The following is a 27,210-nucleotide window of genomic DNA, read 5'->3' on the forward strand; positions in this document are numbered from 1 at the left end:
CTTCCTTCCAAAAGGAAGTTGATTTACAAAAACATCATGTCAGCATCCACATGTTACACTATCTGAACATGTTCTTGGAGAATGTCCAAAGATTAGTCATGAGAAAAACATTTTTATCTTATTTATTGAAAGCTTATTGTAAAATTTTTGCTTACCAAAGTCCCCATTGTGGTATTTATATATATGTATATGTATGTATATATATAATAACACATACAAAGGCTTCCCTGGTGGCCCAGCTGGTAAAGAATCCACCTGCAATGAGGGAGACCTGGATTCAATCCCTGGGCCAGAAAGATCCCCTGGAGAAGGGAATGACAACCCAGTACTCTTGTCTGGAGAATTCCATGGGCAAGAGGAGCCTAGCAGGCTATAGTCCATGTGGTAGCAAAGAGCTGGACATGACTGAGCAAATTTCACTTTCACTTTCATAATAACCTATATATTATATACACATAACATATATAATACACACAACTAGATCACCATGCTATACACCTGAAACACTGTAAATCAACTATACTTCAACTTTAAAATAGATGTATTAGTAATGACCCCCACAGCCTTCCTGATCAACCTTAAAGGAGTGGGTTGACAAGCAGAATATGAACTGAACCTGTGGTGTTTACCGTCTATTGTACAGCTTTCTCTCACCTTGTATCACACTTTCATTCAATGAACCTTCTCAAGACAACCAACCCTGCACAGTCTTTGCTACTTTCTACAAATTGAGTTGTGGGATAGGAAGTAAATATTTTTAAGCGCTCCTAATGAGCTGTAGTGTATATTTCCCCGAAGGATAGGAAAACTTGAAGAGGGACTTCAGACCTCCTTGTGAAGAAGTTCACAAGCAAGTGCAAAAGACAAGGACGCGGACACACTTCAGCCACGCTCCTACGTAGGAGTACGAATGATATGGTCACGAGTGTAACTTCCCCAAGAAGGCTGGCTATTTCCCCAGCCAATGGAAGTGTCCCTTGAGCCGTGTTCTTTTACTGAGCAGTGGAATCTGTTACCTTGCTGTGTGTTTACAGATGGGTCCACTGATTTTGATGGGGAGCAGTCACCCTTTATGTCCTGAACCTTTGAGGTCACAGACAAATGGGGACAGTAAACAGTGAAGTCCCCTGTGTGCAGGTCCAGGTTTCTGTTGGGTTCATTTGGACTCATTCCTGCACTGAGATAGGGAGGAGCATCCAGGATGGAAAATGATGTCACATGGCCTCAGCCTGCTTGTCTACCTTCCGCTTAGGAAGCTTGGCTTGGGGGTGGGGAAGTGCTTAATACAAACACAGATGAACCCTTCTGCTGGGTCAGAAGCCTGCCCCAAATGCATTTTCCCCTGGGCTTACTTTAGCTCTGTTGTTTTTCTCACGAGCTTCCTGGAAAACAAGATTCTCTAGACGCAGCCACAAGCATGCGCTTCTTAGCAAGAAGCATCGAGTGAAGCGCTCTGGGCTGGTGGAGTTCAGAAGCCCAGCTCTTTCCTTCCTTCGCGATGGAGAAAGACAGAGAGCAGGCGACCAACTGCCTCCTTCCTCAGAACCCAAGTCTAGAACTGGACAAATAAGTGAGCCTCAGGGCCAGAACAGTCTTAAATGGATGTATCAGAAGACATGTAGGGCTGGCAGGTCCCACTTTCAAGGTTATATCTCCACAGAAAATGAGGCTAGAGCACCATTAGAACCTTCTACATAGCTAATCTATTTATATGTGCAGTCAGAAATATGCTACACAAAATCTAATTGTGATCAGCAAATACTGACCCCCAGTCTGACATGCTTGTCACATCAAGATACTGCTGTGTTGCTCTTCTTTGAGCAAAATGCCTCCATGTTGCACTGTGTCATTTCTAAGCAGGCCGGTGAGAGCACGAAGGACCCAATGTCAACTTGCTCCCAAAAATGCGTGATTGAATTAGGGACGAGCATAACATAGATGACAAATGGCACCTCATGTTTTGGGTTTTCTCCCTTCGTGGGGTAGGGCCTATGTCCCTCCCCATTGACTCTGGTTGGAGGTGCGTCAGCTTCAACTACAGCTTATGGTGAACGTGAAGCCTCGGTGCTCTTGGAGTGTGGTCAGGGAAGGCTGTGCACCCAGATGTAGTTCTCTCAGGATGCTTGTACATCCAGCTCCGCAGAGTCTGACATCATGGGGGTCACCTGCTGGCACTCCAGGCGGTATCTCGGCCAAGCACATAGCCAGCAGCACCAAGGCACACCATCCTCCAGCCCAGGCAGCCTTTGGGTGACAGCAGCTCTGGACAAGGTCCAGCTGCAATGGCATGAGGGGCCCCATGTGGGAACTGCATGCTTGAGCCCGTCCCAAGTCCTGGCCTGCAAGGTCACCAGGAAAAGTAGCTACAGGTGGTAGTAACCTGCATGCAGCAGCAGTGATGCGCTGCTGCTGCTGCTGCTGCTGCTGCTAAGTCGCTTCAGTCGTGTCCAACTCTGTGCGACCCCATAGACGGCAGCCCACCAGGCTCCCCCGTCCCTGGGATTCTCCAGGCAAGAACACTGCACACCCAGGAGCACAGGAAGGGAGCTCCTTGACCCGAGGTGATTCCAGAGCCCTGGGGAGGGTGCTGGAGTATCCAACTCCTAGACGTCTTTTACAAGATCCTAGGAATAGAGGATGGGGGGATAAAAGTAAAGGCAGTGAATGAAGTGCTGTTACTAGGAAGTGACAGCCTGACCCAGGTTTAATTCCACAGCCACACATCAGGGTCAGAGTGATTTGTCATATGTGGGGTGGGGAGCTCTCCTCTCTATCCCAAGGGTGACAGTTGGGGCAATCCACTTCTGAAGGTGTAATAGTAAACTCAGTCACCTCAGCCTTCTGAGATGGCTTGCCTACAGAGGCTCACGACACTCACACAGATGTGCCAGTTTCACCATGTGTACCGCACTACACCCAAGAGAGGAAGCACAGATTAAAAACCAAATTCATCAGGACTGTAAAATAGTCCCCTTTCCCCCCTCTGTATCTTTGCAGAGCCAGAAGGGGAAACAAAGGAAAGTCTTCTGTTCACTTGTTATACACGAGAAGACTGTCAGGCAGCAGAAGATAAGATGTCACTGTGAAGAAAGTATCAGAGGATTCCCGGGGATGCCTAAAGTGTGGACCTAAAGCCATATTCAGAAAGACTGGTGGATTTCACTTCCTGTAGAGTACTGGAGAACATTCACATTCGGAAGCCTGTGACGCTCCTCATGTAGAAAGTGAATATCAGGATAGTGTTTTAAGTGCTCCGTGAGTCTAGTTAACAGAACGAAATCAAGCGGGTGGATTCTGCACAACCACGAAGGGCAAATGGCCCCCGTCTCCATGCGGGAGCAGCAGGCAGTTCCGGATGTGTCCTGGCGGTAGGAAAATGTCAGGGACGAGACATGACATTAGCCTCCCAGACTGGGGAGTCAACTCAACTTAGACCTAAATTCTGGCTTTGAAAGTTACCAGCTATGTGATTTAGAGACTGACCAAATTTCATTAGTTAAGCTCTTGGTTTCCCTCACATACAAAGGAACCACACCAGACAAGGTGAGAATGTCATTTAGTGCCAACAGAGTCTGTCTCTACCCAATCCTAGGGAAGCTGTGACTTAATGAACACTGTTGTGTGCACCTTCCAATTGCTTAAAACCTGGAGTGGAAACATAATGGTCAGATGGAGGCAGCACAGGAGATGGATGTGGGAGGATGGATGGGGTGGCCGGCTATGGAAGGAGAAGTCAGGGCCACAAACCAGAAAGGAAACCTCTGCCCCATGCAGGACATGCGAACACATGTCCTTTAGCTGCCCGCACAGTATTTTCAGGCGGTTCCATGTGAATTATGAGAGAGAGTGGCAGAGGTAGGTATCTTTGGGAGAGTTATTTTGATACACGCTCTAATCCAAGAAGGATGATGAATGGTCACTGAAAGGGAACCCAGCATGGTGGATTATGAGTGTTTATGAAATCAACGCCATCTACAAGGAACACGCTGACCGCCAGGAAGCACTCAGTGTGAGCTGGGGGAGAAGAGAGCTTAGTCATGGGTCCAAACCACAGGTAAGCACATCAAAGCCATAGAACAGGGGTCCTGGAGAATCCGTCTTTGGGTTTTGTATCAACCTTGTGCCCATTCTGGAAATGAAGAGCTCAGAAACATTTAGGGCTTAACTAAAAATGGAAAGAAATGTTAGCTCTTATACCTGTAAGTTTCAGATTTAGGGAAAAGGTGTTTTTTTTTAAATTAATGTCTAAAATATATTTATCTTAAAGGACAGCAATAGATGTGAGGAATATGAAGTACTATATCCTATGGAGTAGAGTCTCAGCCTGACAAAATTTGGGGGAGGGGTGCCTTCTCATGTCCCAACCTGAGTCCCGATGGATTCTGTTCGGCCCTCCTGAAGTACCATACTATCTTGGAGGGGAATTATGGCAGGAATGAGCAGTGTTACTATGGTGATATGGGATGTGCGTCAATAAAGGGAACACAAAGCCCTGATGGAGAGGAAGATGGTATTTGGATCCCCTGATAGCCATCTGCACAATGGCCCAGTGAACAGCACCTGAGGACTGCAGTGTTTACCAGCACAATCTCCACGGCCTCGCAGGTACTCAGGGGCCCTTTGGGATCTGCAGTTTTCACTCATTCAGAAACGCCCAGGTCGTGTCTGCTGATGGGTCAGTGTGATCGATTTTTGTCTTTCCTCTCCAGGTGGAAAAATTGATGAGGTTATACTGTACTCTGTTAATTCTCACAAGCATTATTATAAGTCAGCACTGCTTTTGAAAGTGTATACTACATATCTACTAAGAAGGTCCAAACTGATCGCTTCGTGACTCAAATTTCAAAACCGCTTATTTCTACATTAAGGAGTAAAACTCCTTACTGTATTACACAGGTAATATGCATCATGGTAACTATGGTTAACAATACTGCAATGTGTATTTGACAGTTGCTTAGAAAGTAGAGTTTAAGAGCTCTCATTGCATGAAAAAATAATTTTGTAGCTATGGATGGTGACAGATATTAACTAGAATTAATTGCAGCCATCATTTCACAGTATATACATGTATTGAATTGTAATGTTGTACACATGTAACTAATATATAATAGAGTATATATGATCATTATATCTCAATTTTTTTTAATTTTAAGCAAGAATAAAAGAAAAACTCCAATTCTCAGAAAAATGTTTAAAGGCCCTGCCTCTTGTAGAATCAAAGAATATGAGGGAAATTTCTCTTTTGTTAATAAGGAGGTTTTCTGTCCTGTAAGTTGTACATTTTACCCAAGACAGACCTCACTAGCCACTTGACCTGCCACCATCTTGGATGCTCCAAGCAGGAGAAGTGGTTTAATTAGAAGGTGTGTTGGGGGCCCGGGGGAGCATGATCTTTGTAGGTAGACTGTCCTGGTAGCCACAGTTGACACAACTGGGGAAAGGGTCAGCAGAGAGGGGACTAGTGGAGGACCCTCCAGAGAAAAGAGGTTGGAGAGCCAGGTGGCTTCAGACTAGACTAGCCTAAGGCCCTTCTCCTGACTCCAGGTAAAGACAGCAGGTGTGGGCAGAGGACACAGGTTGGAGATTAAAGTCCTCAAAACATCCTCAGGTCTCCTGATGTTATCAGAACTGTAGCCCTGGAGGCATTTCCGAGGGGGCAGGGGATTGATCTTCTAAGGGAAAGGTTGCTGAGTGGGTTAGGGAAACACTCCTAAATGCCCAAAGTCCACCCCTCTCTCTTCCACCTAGGGTGCCTCCAAACAGATGATCCTGCAATATTTTGACTAAACTGATGGCATGGACGACAGCTGGGTGCTGAATGGCATAGCCCTATGGCACACCTAGACTGCGAAACCTGGCTCTCCCTGAAACGCAACTTCCCAACTCACAGCCGCCGCTTCACCTTCCCACCCCCCACTCCAGCCCCTGTAGGTCCACTGGCTGTCTGGAGGCTGAGCCTGAACACAAGCCCTGTAGAAAGATTATTATTATTTTTTTAACAGTAAGAATAACAGCAACTCTCTTGCAGAGCCATTCTTCACCCAGTTTAGCATTCTGAGGTTACTCAGATTGGACTGTTCCTTGATGGCTGTCTGACTTTAGGATTTTCTTACACAGAGTTTCCGATAAAGAGAGCACCTGCTTGAGGGGCTTCCCTTAGCTGCTCTTCCACAGTGGAAATTGACCAGCCCTTCAGGGTGACCATTAAACAGCAGGGACCCCGCCTTCAGAACACCAAGTTTGGAACAGCTTCTGGAGTCTAACCAGCTCCAGGCCTGACAGTCAAGGATGTCAGTGGATGAGAGTTTAGATGATTGACTCAACTGACCGCATGCCAGGAAATGCCATATTTTATTTATTTTTATTATTAAAAATTTCTGTTATTAGAGCATGGTTGTTTTACAATGTGATGTTAGTTTCTGCTGTACAGCAAACTGAGTCAGCTACACACATAAATACACCCCTGTTTGTCACCACAGAGCATTGGCCAGAGTTCCCTGTGCTATGTAGGAAGTTCTCATTAGTTATGCCATATTCTAGAATTTAATCTCAAGGCCACTCCTAGACCTGTGAGGACGGCAGCATGTGTTCCAACAGAAATGCCATAGAGAGACACTTGGTGACGAGCACTGAGGAACCCCTCTTGAAATGAGATCATTTCCGTGCATTCCTTGACATATTTGTATTTACACTGAAGCATCAAAAACACATTATATTCGTAGGAATTTAATTTTACTCTTTGAGCAAAGTAAGTTATGTAACTAGCTAAAAGGAATGCAAAAGCAATTTGCAAACATGAAATTGCTTTAAGGAATAAATGTACGATGATGCTATTAAGATTATCATCAAAATTCAATTAAATGTTCACTAGTTTTTAGTTATGAGAAGGAGCACATATACAGAAGGGAAATGCTAGCCAACTGTTAAATAATAATTAGTGGAAGCAACATTTCCTGATTCCACCCTGAAAGTTAGTGAAGCATTTCAAATAAGTTTTATAAAAGCGAATTTAAAACCTACCTGGAGTCTCATTCAGCATGCCTTGGGAATTTGAACACCTTTTCACGGATGAAAGTGTAAGCATTATTCTGTTGTGTGCAAAAAGTTTTCCTTATTTTTTTTTTTACTTCCTGTTGAAATGGCTACTTTCACCCATATATGGCTTCAAACACACAAACCATTTCAAAGCGCCTGTCGAAATTTTTCACTCTTGTCCTAGAGCTAATTTTGGACTTTCAGTCCTAACAATCTCTTCTTGGAACTTTGTCAGTGAAAACAGCATAGTAAGGCACATGTAAATACCATGTTGCATTCTTGAACACAAACCAACGTGTTTTTGTATTTGGTTTATTTGTTTCTGGAACATCTGTTTATAAGTTGCCCATGACAATTGGGAAATACGTTTTCAGCCCTGTGTACGGGAGGACTTTGAAAGTGCTTGCAGATTTCAAAGCAAGGCAATATCTTTTTGGTGACGTCAACTTCCACTCCCTTGTACCGGGAACTCACCGTCCTCGGAACTGAAAGTTAGGAGTGGATGCCAAAGGTCTTTCACCTGTGAGTGTTTTTCCTGAAGCCCGGTTAACCAGGCAAGCAGAGCTGCCAGATCTGGGAGCGAGATAAGACTCTTCGGTTTGTACAAGCCTCAGTGTCAAGGCTAATTCCTCACTTGTCCCCAAAGCATGGCCAGTTCCAAGTAGAGTCCCCATACCTCCTGGCTGGCCCCTGTCCTCCTCAACTGCCTGGGTCCGGCACTCAGAATTAAGCTGAAGATAGACACAAAATACTGTGACCCTAGTGAGCACAGCACATGCTGTCAAGTGCATGTTACATACCTGCAGCCGGAGCGCGTTGTGCCAGCCCCTGCATGACTATACAGTCACACACTGAAGTTTTCAGGGACACACGTATCTACAGGCTGTTTCAGTGAGACTAGAGAGCCTTGGTCCTGGCGGCCCAAGAAGCATGTCATTCAGAAAACAGAAGAGCAGATGAGGGATTTCATGCACACACACATAACACACACACACATACACACACAGGTGCACACGCATGCACACACTGTAGACTGGTCCTCACAGCCCATCTCGTTCCCCTAATTCACATCACTGGGTAAATCTGACTTCCTCAACTTCACGTATGAAAATGAAAATGTTCTAAGATGTCTCTTTTGCTTTGAAGTGTTTAAAAACAATTCTGCATGGAAGATCGTGTTCTCAGGCTCTCACATTTCTTTTTTTCCTTTTGGAGGTGGCATGTCACCACGTAAGTTTGGACAAAGATGTGGATGAACCCTTGGCCACGACAGAGCCTGCCGTTTGGGAGCAAGGCCGTGCCAAAATAGACGGCAAAGGAAAATGAAACCCTGAGTGAACAATACAGGCCCCAAAATAGCAGCAGGGTTGACAACCATAGCAGCAGGAACCGCTGCTCATTGCCTGCCAACAGCTCTGATCCTGGCCTCTTGCCCTGGGAGAGGAGGAGGGGGCCGGGGGACGTGGGGCCCACCAGCAAGCCAGCTGACAGCACTCTGTTCTGAACCTCAAATGTGAAACACTGTTAACAGATCTGGGGTAGAACCATCCTTGTGAGAAGCTTTCCAAGGAGAATGAATAAGCTAACTTCCCCAGGGTTGCTGGGAGCTAGAAGGAGACAGCCTCTATCCAGAGGACCAGGAGATGCCCTGAGACAGGTCAGAGCGTCCCCAGGCCATAAGGGAGGGAACTGAGACCAAGGCAAGACTGGCACACAGTCCCACAGCTGGAAGCTCTGTCTAGAAACCACGCATCTATGGTGGGCTGGGAGCCAGGGAAAAAGACATCCCTGACCCTCATCTGTAACTGAAGATGCTGTGCAAATGAAACCATAGTTGTCAAAGAAACATTCTAGCATCTCATGGGGGCACAGGGCACAGCAAACGCACAGAAGAGCTGCCGCACCACGGATGGGGGACGATGTGGTCAGGAGGAGGCAGGATGCTTCCAGGAGGGAAGAGAAGCCTGAGTAAAGCCAGGGCCTTAGGGGAGAAGGTTCATGGCGGAAATAAGCCAAGGGAGAGGAGGCGGGCTTGCAGGTCTTTACCACATCCTGAGCTGGAAAGTAGAGTGGTGAGAAGCCAGTAAGGAAACCCACAGGGACTGGGGACTGGGAAGCTTGCAGCTAGATCCCCAGGTAAGGGAAAGCCTAGAGGAATGATTCTGAGACCGACAAATGGGGAGTGAGAGACCAGGTGGATTCTGTCCTCCCAGGTAGGAGGATCCACATCCCCATGACACTGCCCACAGGGGACAGGCTGGAGACCATCGATGACCCAACTGTTGCTTTAACATGAGCGGAAGCAGGAAATTACAGCCCCAGTTCTTGCACAACCCACAAGCTCTTGATAAGCAGAAGCAACTGAGGAGCGGACTTTGTATTTCCTAGGTTCTGCCCAGGACCCAGAGATCCAAATTACTTCTAAACTCAAGGAGTGGACCACATCACTCCTGAATAGATGAAAACCCTGAATGAGCCCACTTGAGGCTTTCCACACAGTGTCTGATCAGAACCAGAACCAGGACCCGTGGCCCATAAACACTCTGTGGGCCCAACTCCTGAGGGTGACACACTTTCCCATAGTTCACCCTCTCCCCAGGAATACCAGGCTTCCAAGGAAAAAGTATTAAGACATTTTCAGCAGCATCTTAAACAGTGTGCATGTGGCCAAGTCCCACATGGAGCACAGAGGGAATAAGGAGCGTGCACGGACCAGAGATAAGTGGGGTCCATGCAGGAGGCACCAGGCTGGCGGTTACAGCCGAGTCCGACCCAGCTGTGTGCAAGCATTGCTCACACACAAGCCACCCTGGGTTATCAGTGACAGGAAAGCAGGGTCTTGCCCATTTTACTCATTTTTTACAACCGAGAACAAATATTGACTTAGCACTTATAGAATACCTCCCACCAGATTAGAGGTCAGTGTAGAATTCTAGTGAATGAAAATAAGATGTTAATTATTATAGCTTCATGGTGTCTTTAGAAGGAAACTCAGGATGAATTTTTAGCCTACAATCGAGAGAGCCATGTCGTCAGGAACGAATTCTCTTGGAGGGGATTGAAAGAGAAATGGTGAGTCCAGATTATTCCCTCACAGGCAACGGGATTCTTAACTGGGGCACAGCCATGACTGGGGGTTGGTCTGAGGCTCCCTCTGATAAGATGCTAGGTCACCCTCACTCAAGGGGGTGGACACCTATGGCTTGGCCAGGTGATTTCCTGCAGATAAACCCAGCAGGTCCTTGACGTGGGTCTCCGTGTTGAGAATCTGAGCCAAATCACATCAGCGTCCAAGACAGCCCGGGGCAGGATTTCAGAAGCATGAGGACTAGGGGCCTCTGTTCCCCACCCATCCTCACCTTTGCCCTCAGAGCCCCAGACAATGTCGTCTACCTGATCTGACTCGGGGCCAGGTCTGGACTCCTCCAGCTGCCGAGTTACAGCAATTTTCACAAGTGGTAGCACCAAGGCATGAGCCATCCTGCCCTGGAGGTAGCATGGTGATGAATTACAGACAAATCACCTTAATGAGCCCCGGGGGTGGGAGTGGGGAATCTCAGGGCGGGGGGAGGGGGGCATGTTCTAAACTCAGCAAGCATCAGACACCCATATGTGAAGAAAGCCAACTCGATTTCCTGATTCCAGGAAAAGAGCCATTTTTGCTGGAAGGAGGCTCTGAGACTGTACACTTCAACACTGCTGTTTTGTAGAAGTGGAAAAGCAAATCCAAGCTCAAATGGCCACTTGGTAGCCAAGCCAGGCAAAAGCTTGGTTCCCTGGTGTCCAGTCCCTCTGCCACGCAGCTGGAGCACAACTCTCAGTCTTCGGAAGCCACTGTGCATTCATGTTAGGGCTTTGGTGACAGGAGTGAATTATGATTTCCCTGGGCAAAACTGCAGCTCCACTTAGGCTGCTGGGCAAACACTGTCCCTTCTGTTAGGGAAGGTTCGGATAAAGATAAATAATAAACAAGGCAACAGCTGCTGCCAAAACCACTCGCCAGAACTTTCTTTCTTGGTAATAGAGCAATGAGTGTGTTTTCCCTAAGAACTTGTTTCTGGCAACGTGTACAAACAAAGCCACACACACGGTGACAAACTGTGCTGCTTACAGTTTTGCTAATGACACTCTTGTTATTGAAACAGGAAGTGACTCAGCCACGACCAATCATATATTTTATTCCGTTGTGTTGGCTCACTTGAAAAAAAAAAAAAAAAACCATCGCAAGGCAACAGTGTTTGTTTTCCAAATAATACACTTTCTTTGAGGAAAAAATGTATCAGAGACCACTTTGAGATTTTAATGAATGTTTTCTAGGAAATTAGGGGAGAGTTCCTCGATAGATATATCATCATCAAATTACTACAAAATAAGCTTCACAAGTATCATACAGAATCAAGTGAGTATTTTTTAATGAAAGGAAATGTATGCTTAATATTTTTAAGGATATGGAATCTGGTATTTGCCATTCAGTTATAAAACCTTTTACACCTCTGAATAGTAAATGACTGCTACTAACTGCAAACTTAAAAATGGTTATGGACACCCTTGGAGACATTGGAAGGTACTGCATTTTTAGCTTTTACTAACTTCACTATGACCAGGGTTGAACTGAATTTTGCCTTTGTCCAATACAGCTTTGCATCTACACAGGGCAAATGAATAATATAAAAAATATGTTTCAAAGTATAAGACATTTAAACAAATTGCCACATAAATGACTAAATCTGATTGCCTATTAAATACTGAGTGTGTGTGTGTGATAGTTCATGGGGGTGTTCAAGAACCATGCCTTTTCTACTAAAATGTGCTTCAAATGAGGAATGAAGGATTAAACAAATTTTGATCTTTAGTTGCTCACGAAGTCCCCCACCCAGCCTTTAAGTGATTCAAATAGAAAAGCTTCACTGACAATGGAGTTAGACGCCTGACATTTCTTGTTAATCACTGACTTTCATAGTAAGCCACACTTCCACCTGTGCACTACGTATTTTCTATAAACTCCTTCTACTTCGAGGTTTCCCTGGTGGCTCAGACAGTAGAGTATCTGCTGCAGTGCAGGAGACCCACTTTCCATCCCTGGGTCCTGAAGATCCTCTGAAGAAGGGAATGACAACCCACTCCAGGATTCTTGCTGGAGAATCTCATGGACAGAGGAGCCTGGTGGGTTACAGTCAATGAGGTCACAAAGAGTCGGACTCACACTTTCACTTTCTCCCACCTTGGGATTGTGAGGGGAGACTGGATGGCTCGGTGGGGGACCTTCAGTCCCACTGTGGGCCTCCTACTGCTCAGGAGACAGAGGGTTGGCTGGAGACCCGGCCTGGGTCACAAGCAGACCCAGAACCAGGGCACACAGGCCCTACTCGTCCATTCTCTCAAGCCTTGCCCTCTCCCCTCATGGGAGAATCAGGACTGCCCTGGTTCAGTTCTCTATAGCATGCTCAAGTGTTCAAAAGACATAGGCCCTCTCTCTCTCATTTTTTTTTTCTTTTCCCTCCTTAAATCTCAGAATGAATAGTTTCCATCTGTAATTGTTGGTTTTATATTTTTAATAGTGAACCAAAAAACTTAATGTCTCATTATCTCTGAAATGATTCGTGCATTCGCTACACACAACTCTGCTGATAATGGCCCAAGACTGTCACTTCGTCTGCTCAAAGAAAGTTCTTTTTTTAATTTTTCTTGACTGGTCTGTGGATTGCCAGATATCTGCTGTTTCCACACTCTGCACAGATCTAATTTAAGTAGTATTTAAAAAAAAAAAAAAAGATACCCTAGACATTATCCTGGATTGGCAGTTTCAGAAACACATGCGGTTTCAAGCCATCATTGCAGATCTGAAGCAAATTATTTCTGTAAATGTGTGAAAAATTGACTTTTCTCAAGAATGGCTCGTGAAATACACAAGCCAAGACCTATTCAGGAAAACCACAGCTCCTGACATTCCCTCTCCATGATTTTCCTGGAGACGAGAAGTCCTGAATAAATTCAGTTTTTCTAAAATGACAGATTTTGTCAATTTGCTTTTTAGAGTCCTGTGTTTTCTTGGGCTCTGTCATGTAATATTTTACCTTAAAGCATTAAGAAAACATCTCTCTGCTCTGACATCTATAAGGGATCCTGGGCTCAGGAGAGCGACATGATTTCTCACCCCAGAAGTTCAAGGCTTTGTGGTTGTACGCTCACTGCACAAAGAAACAGTCACACCGCAAGGTTTTCTCGCTACCATGACAACATGTGATTTCCAAGTATCAATTTTTCTGCCAGGCAGCTCCAGGATTTAACTCCCAAAGAGATGCTGCCTTTCAAAAAGGTAAACTTTTAAAATAGTGCTATAAATAGCTCATCATCCAGAGGGTTTTCTTTCCATAGCAAGGTGTCTGAGGATAGGTAATTCTAGACAAATATTTGCAACCGACTCAGACCCTAAAATTAATTATTGAAACACTCTGAAACCTGGCATGCTTTTATGAATTAGATTATCACAACAATACTATATTTTGAAAGTAATCTAAAGATATTCAGGTTGTAATTTGCCTTAAGCCAACTGGAACAAGAACATCCCAAGAGAGAACTCTGCTCAGTACAGCCAGGTGACCATCCTGTGTGTGTGTATCGTTATGTAAGCATGCCTGTGAATACACTTGCCTGTAAATGTCTGTGTTTTTGTGTGTGTGAATGTGTGTTTCTGAGTGTGTCTGCAAATGTGAGCATCTCTGAATATCCTAGTGTCAAGGTGTGTCTACTCCCAACCAAGACTTTTGGAGGGAAATAAAAGCCAAGCAAACGAAGAAATGAAGGAAGACTGATTGTGCTGGGACCAGAGTCACAGGGCAGGCTGCAAAGAGGTGTCTCCGGCTCTGCCCACTGCACACTGGCCCTCAAGGACCAAGAAGACATCCCAACTTGGGGCCACTCTGGAACAGTCCCGCGGTCTGAGGCTGGGAGGAGGGCAGGGAAGGAGGATGGAGTGTGGCCTGATGCCTCTGTCACTGAGCAGAGGGGAGACGGTCACCCTCCACCATCTTGCCCTTCTCCCCATGCCCACCACTGTGCTTACCGGGAGGAAGGGCCTCTGTGGTCGCCGGTTGACATGACTCCTGTCTTCTCTCTGCAGAATCCTCCCAGGAGTCAGGCTGAATTTGTCCCTGGGCCCTAGACAAAATCCTACTTATAATTAGCAGAACTTCTACTATGAGCTAAGCATACATGAGCTTGTTTCATTGCCAACCAGTCCTGGAAAGAAAGCATGTTTTTAACTGAAGCATGTTGTTAACAGCCTTTGTTGTAAGAATTCCAGTTGGGCCCTGACACCTGCATCTCTCACCTCAGACACCCCTTCCCAGAGTCCTTCGCATATACCCAGGACCCCTGGGTGATGCCTCCTGACTGATGAAGCCTCAGTGTGCAAGGCGGCCATTGGGCTGGGAATGCCACAAGGCCCCCACACTGCCCAGAGCTCCTGTGGGATCCTGGAGTCAGAGAGAAGGAGAGGACCCCTTCCTAAAACAGAAAGAAACCCCTCCAGAAAACCGTGCAAATGGTGCACTCATACAAGGGACCCAAGCAAAGATTTTTTACTGGAAGTGAAGCCTGCCTTTGCTCCACTCTCAGCAGCTTTGGCATCACAGGAATTAAATCATAGAGAATGACCACTGCGAGGTGTTCCATGTTCTTAATCAGATCAACTGGGTGCAGAAGAGCTGAGCAAAATCATTAGTCAATTGAATTAAAAGGCCAATTTTATGTTTGTTTCCTAACATTAGAATATACTACAGCATTAACCTGTAGATAAATCCCTTGTGCATGCAAAGGTCACTCAGGTTACCAGCCTTCAAAAAGTATTTATTGAGCAGCTGCTAGATTCTAGGCTTTGTGCTAAACACTACAGACAAATACACCAACCTATACGTAAAGCCCTGAGACACAGGGCTAACCAATCTAACACAGAAAACTAACCAATCTAATCACATGGACAGCCTTGTCTAATTCAGCAAAACTAACCCACGCCATGCAGAGCCACCCAAGATGTACAGGTCAAGGTAGAGAGTTCTGACAAAACGTGGTCCACTGGAGAAGGGAATGGCAAACCACTTCAGTATTCTTGCCTTGAGAATCCCATGAACAGTATGAAAAGGCAAAAAGATAGGACACTGAAAGATGAACTCCCCAGGTCAGTAGGTGCCCAATATGCTACTGGAGATCAGTGGAGAAATACCTCCAGAAAGAATGAAGAGATGGAGCCAAAGCAAAAACAACACCCAGTTGTGGATGTGACTGGTGATAGAAGCAAGGTCCAATGCTGTAAAGAGCAATATTGCCTAGGAACCTGGAATGTTAGGTCCATGAATCAAGGCAAATTGGAAGTAGTCAAACAGGAGATGGCAAGAGTGAACGCTGACACTTTAGGAATCAGAGAACTAAAATGGACTGGAATGGGTGAATTTAACTCAGATGACCATTCATTATATTTACTACTGTGGGCAGGAATCCCTTAGAAGAAATGGAGTAGCCATCATAGTCACCAAAAGAGTCTGAAATGCAGTACTTGGATGCAATCTCAAAAACGACAGAATGATCTCTGTTTGTTTCCAAGGCAAACCATTCAATATCGTGGTAATCCAAGTCTATGCCATGACCAGTAACGCTGAAGAAGCTGAAGTTGAACAGTTCTATAAAGACCTTCAAGACATTTTAGAACTAACACCCAAAAAAGATATACTTTTCACTATAGGGGACTAGAATGCAAAACTAGGCAGTCAAGAAACACCTGGAGTAACAGGCAAATTTGGCCTTGGAGTGCAGAATGAAGCAGAGAAAAAGCTAATAGAGTTTTGCCAAGAGAACGCACTGGTCATAGCAACCACCCTCTTCCAACAACACAAGAGAAGACTCTACACATGGACATCACCAGATGGTCAACACCGAAATCAGATTGATTATACTCTTTGCAGCCAAAGATGGAGAAGCTCTATACAGTCAGCAAAAACAAGACCAGGTGCTGACTGTGGCTCAGATCATGAGCTCCTTATTGCCAAATTCAGACTTAAATTCAAGAAAGCAGGGAAAACCACTAGACCATTCAGGTATGACCTGAATCAAATCTCTTACTACTGTACAGTGGAAGTGAGAAATAGATTTAAGGGACTAGATCTGGTAGACAGAGTGCCTGATGAACTATTGATGGAGGTTCATGATATTGTACAGGAGACAGGGATCAAGAGCATCCCCAATAAAAAGAAATGCAAGAAAGCAAAATGGCTGTCTGAGGAGGCCTTACAAATACCTGAGAAAAGAAGAGAAGTGAAAAGCAAAGGAGAAAAGGAAAGATATAAGCATCCGAATGCAGAGTTCCAAAGAATAGCAAGGAGAGGATAAGAAAGCCTTCCTCAGCAATTAATGCAAAGAAATAGAGGAAAACAACTGAATGGGAAAGTCTAGAGATCACTTTAGGAAAATTAGAGACCAAGGGAACATTTCAAGCAAAGATGGGCTCAATAAAGGACAGAAATGGTAGGGACCTAACAGAAGCACAAGATATTAAGAAGAGGTGGCAAGAATACACAGAAGAACTGTACAAAAAAAGATCTTCATGACCCAGATAATCATGATAGTGTGATCACTCACCTAGAGCCAGACATCCTGGAATGTGAAGTCAAGTGGGCCTTAGGAAGCATCCCTATGAACAAAGCTAGTGGAGGTGATGGAATTCCAGTTGAGCTGTTTCAAATCCTGAAAGATGATGCTGTGAAAGTGCTGCACTTAATATGCCAGCAAATTTGGAAAACTCAGCAGTGGCCACAGGACTGGAAAAGGTCAGTTTTCATTCCAATCCCAAAGAAAGGCAATGCCAAAGACTGCTCAAACTATGGCACAATTGCACTCATCTCACATGCAGTAAAGTAATGCTTCAGCAATATGTGAACGGTGAACTTCCAGATGTTCAAGCTGGTTTTAGAAAAGGCAGAGGAACCAGAGATCAAATTGCCAATGTCTGCTGGATCATCAAAAAAGCAAGCGAGTTCCAGAAAAACATCTATTTCTGCTTTATTGACTATGCCAAAGCCTTTGACTGTGTGGATCACAATAAACTGGAAAATTCTGAAAGAGATGGAAATACCAGACCACCTGACCTGCCTCTTGAGAAAGCTGTATGCAGGTCAGGAAACAACAGTTAGAACTGGACATGGAACCATGGACTGGTTCCAAATAGGGAAAGGAGTACATCAAGGCTATATATTGTCACCCTGCTTATTTAACTTATACGCAGAGTACATCATGAGAAACACTGGGCTGGATTAAGCACAAGCTGATATCAAGATTGCCGGGAGAAATATCAATAACCTCAGATATGCAGATGATACCACCCTTATTGCAGAAAGTGAAGAAGGACTAAAGAGCATCTTGATGAAAGTGAAAGAGGTAACAAGTTGGCTTAAAGCTCAACATTCAGAAAACAAAGATCATGGCATCTGGTCCCATCACTTCATGGCAGATAGATGGGGAAACAGTGGAACCAGTAGCTGACTTTAGTTGGGGGGGGGCCTCCAAAATTACTTCAGATGGTGACTGCAGCCATGAAATTAAAAGATGCTTGCCCCTTGGAAGAAAAACTATGACCAACCTAGACAGCTTATTGAAAAGCAGAGACATTACTTTGCCAACAAAGGTCCATCTAATCAAAGCTATGGTTTTTCCAGTAGTCATGTGTGGATGTGAGAGTTGGACTATAAAGAAAGCTGAGTGCCTAAGACTTGATGCTTTTGAACAGCGGTGTTGGAGAAGACTCTTGAGAGTCCCTTGGGCAGCAGGGAGATCCTAAAGGAGATCAGTCCTGAGTGTTCATTGGAAGGACTGATGTTGAAGCTGAAACTCTAATACTTTGGCCACCTGATGGGAAGAGCTGACTCACTGGAAAAAACCCTGATGGTGGGAAAAATTGAAGGCAGAAGGAGAAGGGGATGACAAAGGATGAGATGGTTGGATGGCATCACTGACTCAATGGACATGAGTTTGGGTAGACTCCAGGAGTTGGTGATAGACAGGGAGGCCTGGCATGCTGTGGTCCATGGGGTTGCAAAGAGTTGGACACAACTGAACGACTGAACTGAACTGAAGTGAGTATTCTACTGCTTAAGGTTGGTACAGACATCCTGGAAGGATCAGTTGGTGTCATGTATACAGAGCAGTGCAGGTGCTCAAAACCTGATCATCTCTAGTACTTTCCTCCTTTGAAATTTAATTTCTTTGGGAAATTTCTACTGATTGCTAAATTTTAAGATGGCATTATTGGTGGTTCATTTTTACATAGGACATAGTTGATCAAAATAACATGAAAGGGCTTCACCAGCAAAAATAAACATAACATTTATTTTACAAACGCAGACATTAGTCTTACTTACTTTTGCAGATCTTCTGTTGTTTTACTCAATCATAATTTTTTCAAATTCTTTTTAACAATTTAGTGCCTGATGACAGGCTTTGCATTCATACCAAGTGTGTCAATCATTAATCTTTGGCAATCTTCCCTTTCTTTTTGCCTTCTTGTAAACTGTAGCTCTGAATCTTAATTATCAGAGGCTGCCTTACATGCTAGTCAGCAACATTACCTCCTTTAGAAAATTCTCCTGAAATGGGTGCCCACTGATGTTTCCAAGGAAGGAAGGGTGGCTGAAGACTCAGATAAGAGTTCCTCGAAGTCTAATAAGGAAGACTGGGATTCACAAGTTACACAAGACAGCAGCAACCTCCAAACAGGGGAACATGTGGAAAGTTGGCTTCCCAGGCACCATTTTGCAGGAAGTTAATTGAGTTGATGAAGCATCTGACTGGAACTATAAACCCTATCCATCTTTGAATGCCGTGTTGTGGTGATGAGATGTGAGGATGGGAGTCAGGGCCTCTTTTTAGGGAGCTCACAGGTCTTGGGGATGGAAAGAGCACAGCACAGAGGTGACAGGGGGCATGGCGAGGGGACTGGCACTGAGATGGACTGACGGGGAAGCCTTCCAGGGGTGCACTGGGGCTGAGTCCCAAAGGACAGGTGCACTGGGCTCTCAATATTCAAAGATTGGACACACATCTGGATGACCAAATCTGGGAGGGCTGGAGGAAGCAGGGGCAGCAATGCGACAGCCAGTTTCAGCAGCCAGGAGGACGAGATAACGTGATCAAGGCCAGTCTGCAGGCCCCCAGCTCGTCACTCCAGACTTGAGATGGATTACAAGTTGCTTTATTTCCCTGGTACCAAATCCTGTTATCCTCAGAATGAAACCTGCCTTCTTTTCTCTCATCCCCATCACTAGCACCACACATCTCTGTGGTCCTACCTGGTGCTCAGACTGCCCTGGTCCACTTCCCAGCCCCATCACTCTAGGGCATCCCCCCACCCAGCTCTCCCCACCTTTCACCACGGGCCACAATACACAGCCAAGCAACCCCAGGGAAGGGAGCACTTCACCTCTGCTTACTTCAGTTTCCAGGTCTATAAAATGAGATTATGATAGCCAAGCTTGGGCTGCTAAACATTTCACTGTGTGAAAGTTGCTCAGTCATGTCTGACTCTTTGCAACCCCATGGACTTAGTCCATGGAATTCTCCAGGCCGGAATACTGGAGTGGGTAGCCTTTCTCTTCTCCAGGGGATCTTCCCAACCCAGGAATTGAACCAGGGTCTCCTGTATCACAGGTGGATTCTTTACCAACTGAACTATGAGGGAAGCCCATAAAAAATGTCATGTCTCCTTATTCCTCCTGAATAATTTTGAGCATGTTATATAAACTCTTGTGCCTTTATTTCTTCTTCACTTAACTCCTCAGCAGTGGCGTGATGGTAAGGATTCACATGGATAATCCACAGAAATCCTCAAGCATAGTCATTGGTAAAGGATGCGGTGTCCAGCTCTGTTTCTGTTCGGCCCACCTCATGAGAGCCACTTCCTGGTTATCATCACTGCCCAGCTCCTTCTTCCCTCTTGCCTGCCTGTTGTGCCATCTTCCATCCACTGGCCCACACTCCTGCTGGAACTGCTTTCCAAGAAAAATTCCCCTCGTGTCCTCCAGTGTCACCCTCCCAGTGCTCACCTCCTTGTAACACTGGGCAGCAGGCCAGCATCGCTTCTGGTCCTTCAATCTGCTTGTCACCACTGTCAAGACCACCATCATGGCACTCCCCATTCCTAAGTGAAATCAACACCTCCCTCCCACATTTCCGCTGCACCGCCTGCCTCTACAAAAGGTCTCCTCTGCCTTCTCCAGGCTGATGACTTGATTCTGAAATGCTGGAAGGAAGGGGGCCTTATTCCAAATCCCTCATCCACTGGCCAGAAGTTCTGTTTTCCTCTGCTTTCAGCATAGGCCAGCTCTGCAGCCTGGACACACCACCCTCAACATGGGTGGCCCCCGTGTCTATCAAGTTTTTATGGGAACACCGAGACTTGTGCCCGAAAGGGCTGATGGATACTAGCTTTTATTTTTTAGAACAAAAGGATTAAGCTCTGTGTGTGTATGTGTGTAGTCACTCAGTCATGTCTGACTCTTTGCGAACCCATGGACTGCAGCCTGCCAAGCTCCTCTGTCCATGGGATTCTCCATGCAAAAATACTGGAGTGGGTTGCCATGCCCTTCTCCAGGGGATCTTCCTGACCCAGGGATCGAACCCAGGTCTTCTGCATTGTGGGCAGATTCTTTCCTGTCTTACCAGGGACCCAGATTAAACTCTAAAAGTGACCATATTATCCTTTTAAAAATTCTAAAATTTTAAGTAACGTATTCTTTACTATCCAAAAATGTTAAGTGTTGACCATCTAGGAAACTAATGGAGTCCATCACATTCCATTATTCTACTACTAAATACTATTTAATACAAGTTAATTTATATTGTTGTATGGACTGCACACACACAAAAAGACCTCCCAGAAGATAATCACATTAAGACCCTGGAACCTATTAGCATGATCTTATTTGGAAAATGGGGCTTTGCAGATGTAGTTAAATTACGTTTCCTGAGATGAGATCATCCTGGATTATGCAGGTGGGCCCTAAATCCAATGACATGTGTTTTTAGAAGAGACGAGAGAGGGATATCTTAGACAGAAGAGGAAGAGGCCATGTACCAGGGAGGTGAGATGAGAGGGATGCGGCCACAAACCAAGGAAGCCAGGAGCCACCAGCAGCTGTTAGAGTGGGAGGACCCTCTGTCAGAGCACCCAGAGGGACTGGGCCCTGCCAGCAGCTTTGTTCAGACTTGTGGCTTCAGAACCAGGAAAGAATAAATTTCAGTTGTTTCAAGCCACCATGTTTGCAGTTACTAAACTAAGTACAAACATCCATACTACATCTATACTAAACTAATATATGATAGACAAATATGAATTTTATATTCTGACTCACTAGATGCTTTTAAATCAACATCCTTTCTGTCTCTTTGTCTTTCTTCCAAGAAGACTGCATACCTTAGTACACTTCCCTTCGGCAGCTTCCCCATTATTAACTAGTTCAAATTTGTTTATGGTTCTTTGTGTGCATGTGTGTGTATGTGTGCATGTGTGCATGTGAAATTTACAGAAAGTGAAATATGGATCAGTAGGGACAAATGCAATCACCTGCATTGCCGGCACCTCCATCCAAACACAGAATAAACCTGTCACCCATGACCGTGACCCATCACTCATCATGAAGACAGCTTCCTTATGCCCCTTCCCAGTCAAACTCCAGTCCTACTGGCCAGAAGCAAGCAAACATCAATTTTACATGCTGCGTAAACCTTAATGTAACCTGAATCTTGCAGTAGGTATTCATCTGTATAAGGCTTCTTTCACTCATTCTAACATTCCTGAGATGTGTTGGCATTGCCATACGTGCAGTAGTTTGCTCTGTTTGCTGACAAGCAGTACCACACTGGACAAGAATACCACATCTCTTGTGATGGACACCAGGGCAGCATCCAGCATTTGACTATTCAGGATAAACTGCTATGAATGATCTTGTACAAATCTCTTTGTGAACACATTCTTTCAGAGCTTTTGCTTAAACACATGGCAGATGGAAGAGCTGAGTCACAGAACACGTGTATGTTGCACTTTATTAAAAACAGTCAGACCATTTACACAAGTGGTTGTAACATTTTACATCCTCACCAAATTGTAGCAAAGTTCTGGTTGCTCATCATACTCAGGGCTTCTTAACTGTAGCTATTACAGCGGGCTATATTTCACATTTTCCTGATGATGAACAATGTCAAACACATTCTCATGTATTTACTAACCATATATATATATATATTTTTCTTGTGAAGTATCTGTTCCAATATTCTGCTTATTTTTTTATGTTCTTTCAAAAAAACGTTGTACATCTATGTTTTCCATGTTGCTTCTTCCCCTCAATAACAATAAAAAGCCAGACCATCTATAAAATCCTCATTTTCTTTGGCCTGTTAAAGAGCGGAGGCAGCAGCCACCACAAGTACTGAATCTCAGAGTCTCAACACTCGGCGAAGAACAGCCACGCACAGCAGGCGTGAACATGGACGGGTGCTGAATTCACGAATGGATGAATGTCTGAATGCTGCTTTCAGCTTACTGAATGACCACTCTCTGCCACGAACCAGGGACTGTGATGCACACTCTTCAATTCTACCAAACTAATTTTCAACTCCATTTAAAAGACACGACCCAGGGTGCACACCTAACACAACTAGAGTCTACAATCCATCTTTCGTATGGTGCCATGCTTCCACTCTCTGAATGACTTTCACCTTCTATGATTCTTCCATGTTGTTTTTTTTTTAAATCAGCTGTAGTATTGCTTAGGATGGAGGAGCCTGGTAGGCTGCAGTCCAGGGGGTCGCGAAGAGTTGGACACGACTGAGCAACTTCACTTTCACTTTTCAGTTTCATACACTGGAGAAGGAAATGGCAACCCACTCCAGTGCTCTTGCCTGGAGAATCGCAGGGACGGGGGAGCCTGGTGGTCTGCTGTCTCTGGGGTTGCACAGAGTCAGACATGACTGAAGCAACTTAGCAGCAGCAGCAGCAGTATTGCTTAGATCCCATGCATACCCTTTTTCATGTAGGAAGCCGACATTATTTCCCACCAAGAAGGCATGTGCACCAGGAGTGGTAAGTCCATTGCTTCAAGATAACGACCTCCCCATGCATCTCCTGCATCGTCCTCTGTCTCAGGGAGTTTTGCCTGCTCTGCGAACAGTATGAATCCCAAATACCTAGCCAGTCCCTAGGACGTGAGTAGCATGTTCTGAAGGGCTAATGGATACAGAGGGAAATCATGACAGTTATTCTCTTTGAAATTCAACCTATGTATTCTGTTTCTACACCTTCCCCCCACCCTGAAAATTACCACTTTAAATGTATCTGTATTGTGTCCAATTCAGTTGACTATTTTAAAAATAAACTATATAATCTAAGCACTGAGAAATGCACGTACAAGACAATGACAAACTTATATTCTACAGGAAAGAAGAGAGAAATGCATTAAAAACAATAAATGATTACCCTGAAGAGATGCTCAACATCACTAACCACCAGGGAAATGCAAATCAAAACCTCAGTAAGAAATCACCTCATCCTGGTTAGGGAGGCTTCCCTGGTGGCTCAGATGGTCAAGAATCTGCATGCAATATGGGAGACCTGGGTTCTGTCCTTGGGTTGGGAAGATCCCCTGGAGGAGGGCATGGCAACCCACTCCAGTATTCTTACCTGGAGAATCCCATGGACAGAGGAGCCTGGGAGGTTGCAGTCCCATGGGGTCACAAAGAGTCAGACACAACTGAGAGAGTAAGCACACCCTGGTTAGAATAGCTATCGTTAAAAAGTCTACAAACACTGCTGCTGCTACTGCTAAGTCACTTCAGTTGTGTCCGACTCTGTGTGACCCCATAGATGGCAGCCCACCAAGCTCCCCATCCCTGGGGTTCTCCAGGCAAGAACACTGGACTGGGCTGCCATTTCCTTCTCCAATGCGTGAAAGTGAAAAATGAAAGTGAAGTTGCTCAGTTGTACTGTATATGAAATAGATAACTAATAAGGACTTAGTATAGAGCACAGGGAACTATACTTAATATTTTGTAATAAGCTATAAGGAAATAGAATCTGAAAAGGAATATATATATATATTTATATATACACACACACATACATATACATAATTATATCCCTGTGCTGTATACCTGAAACACAAGGCTGTAAATCAACTATACTTCAATTTTTAAAAATTCACAAACAATAAATGTTGGTCAGAGTGTAGACAAAAGGGAATCCTCTGACATGGTCAGTGGAACTGTAACTTGATGCGGCCACTATGGAAAACAAAATGGAAGTTGCTCAAGAGACAAAACACAGGACTATCATATGATCCAGCAATTCTACTTCTGGGCATATATATGAAAAAAATGAAAACACTAATGTGAAAAGATTCATGCACCCCAACATTTATAGCAGCATTATTGACAATAGCCAAGATATGAAAACACACACACACACACACACACACACACACTGGAATACTATTCAGCCATAAAAAAGAATGAAAATTTGCCAACAATATGGATGGACCTGGAGTATATTATCCCCAGTGAAATAAGTCAGACGGAGAAAAAAAATAAATATATTATGACTTATATATGGAATCTAAAAAATGTAAAACAAACAAATGAATATAGCAGAAACTGACTCATAGATGATGAGAACAAACTAGTGGTTACCATTGGGGAGAGGGATGGAGGAAGGGGTAAGATAGGGGTAGGAGATTAAAAAGTACCAACCATAATGTATAAAAAATAAGCTACAAGGATATAGTGTACAACATAGGAAATATAGTCAATACATCATAATAACTATAAATGGAGTATAATCTTGAAAAATTGTGAATCACTATGTAGTACACCTGAAATTTATGTTTTAAATCAGCTATACTTCAATAAAATATTACAGGAAAGCAAAAGAAAAATTGTCCAAAAGGTGAATAAGAATACTGTAACCATGACACCCACATGCACTGCACAGAGAGTTAACATGGCGCCTTCACAGTGTCTCTCTCCCTTCACCTAACTCTCCTCCTTACAGTTCAGGGTGCTGTTTCCCTTGCATATTTACTGGATTCTTGCTTCCCTGGATCATTGCCACCAATTACTGAGAAAACCTACTCCCTGATACAAGCTCACTCTCAGACCCACGTCCCAAATACCACCAGCTGCTAGGCAACAATGGGTGGGCACAATCTGAAGCTGGTTCCAGGCAAGCCAGTCCCAATCCATGTCTCCTCTATGGAGGGCCAGTCATGACACTGTTTCCAGGATAAAAGACCACTGAACACAAGCCAGTGATCATTGTAATCAGCTCACCATGAATCATCTTTATAGACTTTAATACAATAGATACAATAAGATACTATCCTTCCCTAACTTTTGATTGACAAAGGTCCCTGCCTACAATCTCACAGGGTCATAGGCAAACTCAAGTCTGCCAAAATCTAACATACAAAATCCTCTCAAAAGTCTTTTACATACTTCATTAAAAAAAATTTATTTAAAAGATGTCTCATTAAACTCTGTTTTGAAATAAAAATGGAGGTAGTAGCTATAATTCAGTTTTCTATTTCAAATTTTAAAAGGCATATTCTTCTTGGTCTTGGCATTTTGCTAGAAAATGAACATTATGGTATATTTCAGGAGATAATTTATATAGCAAAAAAAAAAAAAAGACACACATTAAATGTCAGCTCAACATAACTTGAATTGTTTTCACATTCACTAGGGACAAGTCTAGTTGTTAATCTTCATGAGGGTCTCCAAATGGGTCTTGGAATGAGACTGCTCTGTGGTAGGCGACAAGTACAATGACAATGTCTATATCCCTGTAGACAACAAGTACAGGGACAGTGTCTAGAACCCCCATTTCCCACACTTCAGTGGCAACAGATTCACCTGGAGAGCTTGATTAAAACACAATGGCCAGGACTCTGTAGGTTTGGGATCAGACCCTGGGTTTCTAAAATATACACAGCTGGTGTGGATGGGGGACCCTACTAAGATTGGTTATAGGCTCCCTCTATTTATAACCCCACCTGCCCCAACAAGATGCCCTCTTTTTAAAAATAAAAATGTGTTCGGGAGAATCAAGAGTGCACATAACCCCCTCAAGAGCCAGGAGATCCAACTTGGGTCTTCCAGGCTACTCTGCTCCTGCAGGTTAGGCAGGCAGCGGGGGTGAGGATGTAGCACCGCCGCCGTGGTCCCCCAGGTAAGTGCCCTGTCCTTGTGAGGGAGGCTGAAGGGGGAAACTCAGATTCATATACAACACAGCCCTGCGACTAGGGCCCTCCTGTCCCTTAGCACACCTGTAGGGCTGGTCAGCCCCCCACTCCGGGGTCACAGGTGCCACCTGGGGACAGAGGGGGATGGAACGGGGAGGGAGGGGGACACAGCGCGGGTGGTGGGTGCAGATGGAAACGGGGCAGGTACAGAGGGATAATGGAGCGAAAAGGAGGGGGGAAAGAGGGTGACAGACGGGGATGGGGACGGGAATCTACAGCTGGGCAGGAGGGGGCACCGAGAGGGTGGAAGGACGGAGGGGGATAGAGAACGGCCGGCCAGCCCGAGGTCGGAGCGAGGGACAGAGGAGACCCAGCCGCGCTCCCCTCAGCTCGGCGGAGGGTCAGGGGACCAGGGCCCGGGCGACAGACCCGACGAACGTGGACCAGGGCTGAGGGGACAAGGACGGGGACACGACGACGGGGAAACCAAGGCCGGGCCCGGGCGATCAGCCCGACGGACGGGGACCAGGGCTTCGGGGACGAGGGCTTCGGGGACGAGGGCTTCGGGGACGAGGACGGGAAGACCGGGGCCAGGACCGAGACCGGGACGAGAAGGGCAGGGACACCGGGTCCCCTCGGCCCGACCGGCCGCGGCGCACGCAGCCTCTCGGCCGCGCACCTCCCAGCTCCGACTCCTCCGGCGCGAGACAGCCCGCGCCTTATATACCCTGCTAAAAATAGCCTGCGAAACCGCCTCCCAATCAGAACCGGCCGAAGTTCGAATTCTGCCAATGGCGAAGGCGGTGATGGAGAGGCTCGGTCACGCCAGGCGGGGCCGCGGTGAGCCGCCGCCCGCGATTGGCCGGAGCTGACATCATCGCCGCGCAGCCCCCGGGCCGGGAGC

General features: G+C 45.3%; 1 long non-coding RNA gene across 1 annotated transcript in view; it reads right to left on the minus strand.

The window, feature by feature from the left end:
• LOC138416998 (uncharacterized) overlaps window positions 1-7,314 on the minus strand; it is an 85,049-nt gene extending 77,735 nt beyond the window's left edge. The window contains exon 1 of the long non-coding RNA XR_011247931.1: window positions 7,021-7,314. This is a non-coding gene — a long non-coding RNA (uncharacterized lncRNA). The remainder of the gene's footprint in view (window positions 1-7,020) is intronic.
• Window positions 7,315-27,210: the final 19,896 nt, after the last annotated feature.

The sequence above is a fragment of the Ovis canadensis genome, chromosome 13, assembly GCF_042477335.2.
Source record: "Ovis canadensis isolate MfBH-ARS-UI-01 breed Bighorn chromosome 13, ARS-UI_OviCan_v2, whole genome shotgun sequence".
Taxonomy (NCBI): domain Eukaryota; kingdom Metazoa; phylum Chordata; class Mammalia; order Artiodactyla; family Bovidae; genus Ovis; species Ovis canadensis.